This window comes from Embiotoca jacksoni, unplaced genomic scaffold, assembly GCF_022577435.1.
Source record: "Embiotoca jacksoni isolate LCO1_2020_lvr unplaced genomic scaffold, fEmbJac1.0.p SCAF_88, whole genome shotgun sequence".
In the NCBI taxonomy this organism is placed as follows: Eukaryota; Metazoa; Chordata; class Actinopteri; family Embiotocidae; genus Embiotoca; species Embiotoca jacksoni.
Window position 1 is genome coordinate 756,138 of NW_027185445.1, and position 6,363 is coordinate 762,500.

The 6,363-nt window shown below is 41.1% G+C and overlaps 1 protein-coding gene across 3 annotated transcripts in view; it reads left to right on the top strand.

The window, feature by feature from the left end:
• Nucleotides 1-6,363, top strand: part of LOC138192512 (cadherin-18-like) — a 123,152-nt gene that overhangs the window by 56,803 nt on the left and 59,986 nt on the right. The window lies entirely within an intron of this gene.

A 6,363-nucleotide genomic window follows, 5' to 3' on the forward strand; every position in this document is an offset into this window, starting at 1 on the left:
CTGTGTTGGATGACGGTGGGAAGAGTAAAAATCTCTATGATGATTACAGCATGTGGATGAGAATGTAAGAAATGGTTGAAACTCTGACGCTGAGTTCACTCAACTAAAAGCCCACAAACACGTCAAACAAGTCCGGGGACTGTTCACTGATCCATCACTACTTCCTTCCTCCACTGTGTGCAGGTGGTCAGCGTCGCTCTTACAGCTGATATTATTTTACTATTACTTCACTATCACTTCACTATTATTTCACTATTACTTCACTATTATTTCACGATCATTTCACTATTATTTCACGATTACGTCACTATTACATCACTATTATGTCATTATTACTTCACTATTATTGCACGATCACTTCACTATTATTTCACAACTATTTCACTGTTACTTCACTATTTGTTCACTATTTGTTCAATATTATTCACTATTACTTCACTATCACTGTACTGCCACTTCACTATTATTCCACTATTACTACACTATTATTTCACTCTCACTTCACTATTATTTCACTACTATTTCAGTGTTACTTCACTATTACTTCACTGTCACTTCATTATTATTCCACTATTATGTCACTACTATTGCACTATTACTTCACTGTCACTTCACTATTATTTCACTATCATTTCACTGTCACTGTTATTTCACTACTATTACACTATTACTTCACTGTCACGTCACTATTATTTCACTATTACTACACTATTATTTCACTATCACTTCACTATTATTTCACTACTATTACACAATTACTTCACTGTCACTTCACTATTATTTCACTGTCACTTCACCATTATTCCACTATTTCAATATTATTTCACTATTGTTTCACTGTTACTTCGCTATCATGTCACTATTTCACTATTACTTCACTATTATTTAACTACTGTTTCACTGTTACTTCGCTATCATGTCACTATTTCACTATTACATCATTATTATTTAACTATTATTTCACTATTACTTCATGATTATTTCACTATTATTTCATCACATCTCAGAGTGGTTTGCAGAACACAGATTGTTGTGATGTTCACTTGGTATCAGACCTTAGAGTCTGGTATGAACTAAGTTCTTCTTTTGGTTAATAAAGTTGAATAAAGTGCATCCCAACCCAGCTGAGATTGGACTCATCTGGTACCGTGTTCAGAGGACGTGTGTCTGTGACTGACACCATGGTTGTGTACAGTTGTCATGAATTGTGTCCAGCAGTGTCTCTCGTTCGTGTCCCACTGAGGACATTTTTATCCAGTTTTTCCTATTCTGTCATTTCCTCTCATCTCTTCTGACTCTCGATGAAGAATGAAGCATTCAAACAGCGATGGGACTCATTTATTTTTGAGACTTTGTGTCGTGCAGTGATGATTTAGCAGAAACATCCTGCTGGAGGTGATATCTGTCTGCATGTGAGCTCACTGCTGGTGGTTCTAATCACCTGTCACAGACAGGTTTCCTGTCCGGTGGCCTCGGACATCTTCTGCATCAAATGCAGTCAGTAAAGGGCTGATTTGGGTTTTTATTTCTTGTGTTCATCAGTTGGAGCTTGATGACACGTCTCCACAGCTGTCCGCTCATCTCACCTTCCTCTGGAAGCAGTCTGATGCTCCCGTGAATGAACTGTACACGTTTAATGAGAACAAACATGTGCATGTTGAGGTTTGTTGGCAGTTTAACTTTAGTCAGAATGAGACATGAACAGAGGAGTGAAGGTGCGACATCACTCTGTTGTTTCACTGTTGTAATTAATGCTGTGAAAATGTGCATTTTACTTTTATAAAGAGGTCTGGGGGGTCTTTAATAGTTCAGCTGTTGTACTGTGCTAAAGGTAACTCCGCCCCCTGAGCAGGTCTTCACTCACCTGTGTTTGGCTCTATTTAAATCAGCATTAACGTGATGATGAAAACATACGACGACAGTGAGTCGTCGTCTGTCTCTGCAGGACAGAAGAGACACGTTAGTGTCCATGAAAGACGCAGCAGAGACGACGTGCAGAGAATAACAAAGAGGTTTCACTCAGAGGGCTTTTCAAAGAGTGTGTGTGTTTGTGCGTGCACGTCTGTGTGTTTGTCTGTGTTTGTCTGTGTTTGTGTGCGTTTGTGTGTGTGCGTGTGTGTGTGTGTGTGTGTGTGTGTGTGTGTGTGTGTGTGTGTGTGTGTGTGTGTGTGTGTGTGTGTGTTTGTGTTTGTGTCCGCGCGTGTGTCCTCCATCCAAACACTGAGACAGCATTAAAGTGAATCCTTTTCATTGATTTTCCAACAGCATGTTTTGTGTTCATGATTCAGTAGAATAGACGATGTGTCTGTTTGCTGCTTCTTTGGAAGATTAATAATATCTGAGGATCAGCGCTGCACTTCCTTCTGCTCTGTTAATTATATAATATTCTCCTTTACACTTCAATAAGAAGTCAGTCTTGAGCCTTTTTGTCCAGAATTTAATTGTTAATTTCTACCAACTTTTTATGAGTTTGTGACTAAAATCAGAAACATCTGGTGTGAGGCTTGAAAACAGTCATGTGACCTGCCAGCAGTGATGACATGTTTTCCAGTATGGCCCACTCAACATACATGACCACACAACATACATGACACCAGGATCACTGAGTGATTCAGTAACTGGAAACAGTAAAGTTTCTATCAGACTGAAAGAGAAATCTGCACTCATCCACCTCCTGAAGTGAAGTTTCAGATGTTTGGTCTCCACATACTGAACATGTGGTTGTTTAAAGTTTGTGGTTTTCACATGGCTGGTAGTTGTAGTCAGGTTTGTTGAAGGTTTCCATGGTCACCACAACTGAAGCCTTGTTAAGGAGGAGAACAGGAGGCTCTGACTCTGTTAGATAGATAGATAGATAGATAGATAGATAGATAGATAGATAGATAGATAGATAGATAGATAGATAGATAGATAGATAGATAGATAGATAGATAGATAGATAGATAGATAGATAGATAGATAGATAGATAGATAGATAGATAGATAGATAGATAGATAGATAGATAGATAGATAGATAGATAGTTACTTTATTAATCCCCAAGGGGAAATTTTTCGCTACAGCAGCATTTATGGATACAGGAAAGAAATACAATAACAGTAAAAAATATTAAATATAAAAATGCACTGTATATACAAAAAAATAGAATAAAATAAATACTAAATAAATAGCACGTCTTTAAAGTTTCATCAGTGATCAACATCAACACCTGTTACAGGTTTTCATGTCCGCTGCTATCTGAACATTTGTCACTCACATCAGCTGAACAGGACAAGGTTGTTGTGGCTGAGAAACTCAACCCTCCTCCTCCTCTTCCTCTTCCTCTTCCTCCTGTTGTACTTTCCCCTGATAGGTTATACACCTACATTTAGTGGTCCCAGTCGGTGGAGGATGACATCATTGATGAGGACATTTCCAATATGTTGATGATGAGCTGCAACTGCCTTTATGTCACACGACATGTTTCAATAGTAAATATGCTACATATTAAATCCCTGTCATACAAACCCATGTTTAGTTTGTTGTGTCCACACAGTAATAATTTGTCCCCTCCATGTGACTGTGATGTCATGAGGACTGTGTGTGACTGCCATTCTCTCCCCTGTGTGACCCACTTCCTGGGATCAGCTGTTCCTCAGCACAGTATGGAGGATCAAAATGCTCTGTGACTGAGTCTCCAGGCTCTCATCACCCCGACAGTTCATACTCAGAAGGGAGGAGACAGCATGTGTGGAAGGCAAGTTTATTTGTATAGCACATTTCAACGAGGAAAATTCAAAGTGCTTTACATAAAACCGTTAAAAGCATGAAAACATCAGGCAAAAGAAAAGGACATTTAAAAACAATTAAAAACAGTCATTAAAACATTAAAAACAGTGATGTTGAAGTGGATTCTGTGTTGGACAGGAAGCCAGTGTAAATACCTCAGAACTGGAGGGATGTGGTCCAGTTTCTTGGTCTCAGTGAGGACTCAAGCTGCAGCGCTCTGAATCAGCTGCAGCGCTCTGACTGACTTTTTACAGAGACCCTTAAACACACCGTTACAGTAGTCCAGTCTACTGAAGATTAATGCACGTTTTTCCAAATCCTGTTGAGACATACATTCTCTAATCCTCGATATATGCTTCAGGTGATAGTAGGCTGATTTTGTAATTGTCTTGATATGTGTGCTCAGATTGAGGTCTGAATCCATAACTACAGATTTCTGACTTGGTTTGTGTTTTTTAACATCAGTGATTGAAGCTGAGCGCTGACTTTCAATCGTTCTTCCTCGGCACCAAAAACAATGACTTCTGTTTTATCTTTGTTTAATTGAAGAAACTTCTGGCACATCCAGGTGTTGATTTGTTTAATGCATTTACAGCCCTTGTGTGGGATTATAGTCCCCTGGCGATATAGTTATGTAGATTTGTGTGTCGTCTGCATAATTATGATAACACACTTTGTTGTTTTCCATAATCTGTAGATGTTGAACAGAAGAGATCCCAGAATTGAACTTTGGGGAACACCACATGTCCTTTTAGTGTGCTCTGATGTGTGATTAGCTGCAAACACAAAGTATTCTCGCTCCTTCAAGTAGGATTCAAACCAGTTTAGTGCCAGAAAGTCCCACCCAGTTTTCTGGTCTGTCTAGTAGTATTTCATGGTCAATGGTCGACCGTGTCCAATGCAGCACTGAGGTCCAGTAATACTAAGATTGAAGTTCTGCCACCATCTGTGTTCAGTCCCTCCAGGAAATCGCAATCTTGCGACCGCAATATTTGCAAGAGTTTGCGATTTCTTTAATTTCCTGTGATTTTTCCTAAAAAAATGTCATCATCAGAATCTCTGCTGAAAGTATTAATGACATAAAGTAAATCTTTTCAGACAAAACTCACTTTATTAACAACAATAACTTCTTATTTCCAAACAGCACGGTTCTCCTCCTCTTATGTCCTCACCGAAACGAATTCTGTTCACCAGAGGTAACAGGAAGTGACGGGGTTTGCGGAAAATGTGGTCTTCACAATAACATTTTATAATGAAATGATTTTTATCAAAGGAAGTGATTACATATTACTGAATGCTCCAGAACATGTATACACACTTCAAGTTGTAAGAGACTATTTTTGTGCATACAGTCGGAATGAACATGAATTAAACAGCATCTAAAGCTCTTATTTTGACAACTGATGTAGTCCTTGTTTCTATATTCCAGTCACAGACGGTCTGTTCTGGAAACATACGCAGCTTTTAGGAGCTTTTAGGAGCTTTTAGGAGCTTTTATCTCCACGGTTTTCTAAGTTCAATAAATACATACATAAATATTAGTTGTATGTAAGTATTAGAAACTCTAATAAAAATAAAGAGAGGTTCCAGCCAAAGTATGGAACCTTCTGCCGAGTTGTAGAAGAGACACCAAACTCACTATTCACTCACTGTTTAACTCCTGCAGAAACTCTGAAAACCTGGATCAGATGGAGCCGGGTCTCATGAAGCTAAGGTCTCTTTAGGACCCTGGTGGTCCCTTCAAGACCCGGTGGTCCCTTTAGGACCCACTGGTCAATTTAGGACCCTGCTGATCTCCTCAGGACCTGGTGGTCTCTTTAGGACCCAGTGGACTCTTTAGGACGTGGTGACCTCTTCAGGACCCACTGGTCAATTTAGGACCCTGGTGGTCTCCTCAGGACTTGGTGGTCTTCTTAAGACTCTGGTCTCCTCAGGACCTGGTGATTTCTACATGACCCGGTGGTCTCCTCAGAACCTGGTGGTCTCTTTAGGACACAGTGGTCTCTTCAGGACCCAGTGACCTCTTCAGCACCCGGTGGTCTCTTCAGGACCCTGGTGGTGTCTTCAGGACTCTCTTCAGGACCCGGTGGTCTCTTCAGGACCTGGTGCTCTCTTCAGGACCCGGTGCTCTCTTTAGGACCCGGTGGTCTCTACAGGATCTGGTGGTGTCTTCAGGACGCTCTTTAGGACCCGGTGGTCTCTTTAGGACCTGGTGGTCTCTTCAGGACCCTGATGGTCTCTTCAGGACCTGGTGGTGTCTTCAGGACCCTCTTCAGGACCCAGTGACCTCTTCAGGACCCGGTGTGTCTTTAGGACCCTGGTGGTCTCTTCAGGACCGAATGGCCTCCTCAGGACTCTGGTGGCCTCCTCAGGACTCTGGTGGTCTCCTGAGGACCTGGTGGTGTCTTCAGGACCCTCTTCAGGACCTGGTGATCTCTTTAGGACCCGGTGGTCTCTTTAGGACCCTGGTGGTCTCCTCAGGAATTGGTGGTCTCTTCAGGACCCAGTGGTCTCTTTAGGACTAGGTGATCTCTTCAGGACCCTGGTGGTCTCCTCAGGAGTTGGTGGTCTCTTCAGGACCCAGTGGTCTCTTAAG